The sequence below is a fragment of the Sander vitreus genome, chromosome 5 (genome assembly GCF_031162955.1).
Source record: "Sander vitreus isolate 19-12246 chromosome 5, sanVit1, whole genome shotgun sequence".
Classification (NCBI taxonomy): domain Eukaryota; kingdom Metazoa; phylum Chordata; class Actinopteri; order Perciformes; family Percidae; genus Sander; species Sander vitreus.
The window spans coordinates 15,440,424-15,444,216 of NC_135859.1; positions in this window are offsets into that span (position 1 = coordinate 15,440,424).

The window sequence follows — 3,793 nt, forward strand, 5'->3', positions numbered from 1 at the left end:
GAATGTTTTTTAGTCAGTTAATCATTTCAATACCTAAATTCATCCACTAGATGGCAGCATTAGTTTTAGATTATGAATGGAGTTACCACAGGGAACACAACCATACTTATGCGTTTCTCTGCATATACTTACACTCAACTACCTAACATACTGAGGTGCTTCTAATATTTTGTCTACTTTATCTCCGGTATACTAAATATTAGAACCCTATAAATATAAATCAGTATTGTACAATACAATTTAGTAGCACCTTAAACTACAGCCTCCAAAATGACCATAAAGTTGAATCAATACCTACTAATACCTCTCTATCGCCAACATTATAACCTTCATGAAGATATTTCACAGTTTTATATTACATGTTTTATTATACTGCAATATTTTATGTTAGGCATACCTAATAAACTGACAGCTACGTTTATTTTATATGTTTAACTTATATGTCTAGTTCACATATGAAAGTACCCATGAACACATTCAAACACAATACTTGTTTTATTAATATAGTATATAATAGTATAATAAATATATATATGAATATGGAGATTAATTTTATTCTGAGGTTTGAGATAAGGGTTGTGAAATAAAAGCACAGCATGATTTGCTAGAGAACATAGCTTTTATTGTATATATGTTCAAAAGCAGCACAGTCTGCAATCCCTGCGTTTTACGTTTCTAACAATATTCACAGGGGCATCATTTGGCAAATATTTCTTTATATATTTTCCCACTTATGGACCTGGCAGGCCCTTCACAATAATATACACATCTTTATTCTCCACATACATTTGATTACCTCCATAAAATGGATGAACAGAACTTACAAGAGTGATACATTCACATTTTTCTTCAACAAAAATCTAAATATTGCCATCATTTTCTGCCAAAAAAATGTACAGGAAGAACACAAAGTTGAGCACAAAAGAACGTTTTCTTACATACATGCAAGTTTGTGTACATACACACACACACACACACACAGAGAAGCAGGTGAATAGGGGCTTAAAGCCAAGGACACACAGAGATGTACAACATAGATACAGTGGATGGATTTACCGCTTGGACAAAACAGGAGACGCATGAGTTGATCAAGGAGCTTGTACACATATTACCCAGAAGTCCACCAATATCAGCTTTGATATCTACATTATTTACACTCATGCATCCATATGCAGGCCCACACACATACAGTACTCTCTCTTACACACACACACACACACACACACACACACACACACACACACACACACACACACACACACACACACACACACACAAACAAAAACACAGTACATTTAAGCAATATCCCAAATACCTTAAACTTAACAGGTAATATAATTTCTCCCCAATATAACACAACAGGTGGATCTGCCACTAATTAAGGTTTTAGCTCATCCAGAAACCTACAGATTAATACTTCTGTTAGTCTTGCTACGGACTTAGCGTTGGATTGACACTGGGCAGAAGTCATTACTTTTAATATCAGTGCATTTATTTAGAATATGTGTGCTATACTTTTGTTTTAAAAATATTGAAATCATATTGACAAAAAACATCTGTTGCGCAATAGCAGCACACTTCATTATATTTCCAATTGAGTTTACAAAGTCTGAGAAAAGGTTGTGTCCATGGAAATGGATGTACAGTACCACTTTGGAAGCCTTTTTGTTGTTGAGTAGCCTTGACTACTTCTACGCTGCAATAACAGATACCACAAATACAGAGAAAAGCAGGAGGACACAGGCTGTTAGCCACAGAAAATACAATCCACGGGCACAAATTAAATGTGAAAAATGTCAATGTCAATTTAAATTTTTGGAGGTATTTTAACACTTTAACGTGATGTTATCATTATCTTTAGCAGTATGCATTGAGGTTCCAATGTTGAAAGACAAGATACATAATAACTAGTACAAGGTAGGTCATGTTTTCAAGTGTGAGATTATGGCAATAATTAGATTTTAGACAAGTGTTGCTAAATCACAACAAATGACAGTGCTTAAATGTATAATACAGTATGTTTGTATTTGTTTTACTTCAAATGTAACAAGTATGCAGACACAATTTCAGTTGAATTTCTCCCAGATGATTCAAAATACAAAGTGAAAAGAGAGCCAAAACGTTTCCTTAGGAGACATTTTCATCATGGGTGGCACCAATTAGCCCTCATGAAGAGGTGGTTAATTACATTATTACTTTGTAGTCATGCTTGGTAACTTACACCATTTAATCTTGTTATGAATCGTTGTTTACATGTTGGTAACAATTTGGTTGGTAACAACAATTTTCTTTTCAGGAGCGGAGGAGGCTTATCTCGCCATAATAGAAGTTTTATTTAAAAAACAAAATAGGTATGTCTAACAAAAGGAATGGGGTTCAAACCAAAAATAAATTCACACTAATAAAATACTGTATTGGCCACATATTACACACACACACACACACACACACACACACACACACACACACACACACACACACACACACACACACACACACACACACACACACAAAATGGCATGATTATTGTATCTATTTACTTCCTGTTCAGTTTCTGTCTGTTACTTATAACCTTTGGACACCACATGACTATGGGCAGACTGCTCCAGTTAAGGAGAGGCACATTTAAAAAAAAAAAGGCCATTCAGTATTTTTAAAAGGAAGCAACATGACATGTCATTATCAACGTCACTGCCACAAGCAAGATCCAACACCAAGCTAAATTGGAAGGAGAGCTCATCAGAGAGCCTTTGTACAATAATACAACACATGGATGGGGACCCGGAGTAACAACATTTGGATAAAATGAATAATTCCTCATTTCAACTTCCACAATAACACAAAGCATAAGCAGAAAACAAAACAAGCAGCCTCAGATTCAACATACCATACAATTATTGGTACAAGAAAAGTTTTTCAATATGGCCTTTTTGAATTTTGGTTGGGTAGGTAATGCAAAAGGCTTAGCGTCATAACTGAATTATCTATTTTGAAAAGGTTGCAGATGTCTGAGCAAATGTCATGTCGAGCAAAATACATTATTGTGTGTCCAGTATGGTGCAAGTGTAGAAAAAAAGAGAAGATATATTTGAGTCTATGGGTATATCAGTCTATTCTAAGACATGTATTTGCACATAAAGTATATCTATGTGTGGGTTTTTACAAATTGGTATTTATGTTGACTTTATGCACACTGTCTACAACATGTCCTGTGTACGTGAGTCTTGTGGGCAAGACAGCTGTCACACAGCTGCGTCGTGTGTCCGCTCTGTCTGATCATCTATTCCCTACGTTGTCAAACAGAAGGTTGGCTATGCTCATTACAGCTTGTTTTTCACTCTTCTCCCCATCTGGCTTGTCTAAATAAGACTGTATTAATATTAAAAGCCTTGAGCTCTAACCATGCAGTGACTCCACACAAGATTTTGGCTGCAAGCTGGAAGGGGCAACCAGTCAATGAACAAAACTCCACCAAAGTCGCAGTACCAAAACCTGTGCAAACTCTCACCTCTGTCATGTGAAATCTCCAGATAATATATTCACAAAATGGCTGAGCTTATTATTGACTAAAAAGGAATCTAATGATTTTGAGTTGTATGATAACACTGTGATAAAAGGTGGGTTGCTATCCAGCTTTACGTAAGGTACACTAGTGGAATGTGATTAATAGTGTAGATTCAGTATGTTTGAACCAAGCCATTTGCACTCCTTGCTCAAAGCTCCCGGGGCTTTCGCTCGGATTCACCCACGTTTTATCCAGGTTTTATCCCAGCTGATGAATGCCAAGCCAGTG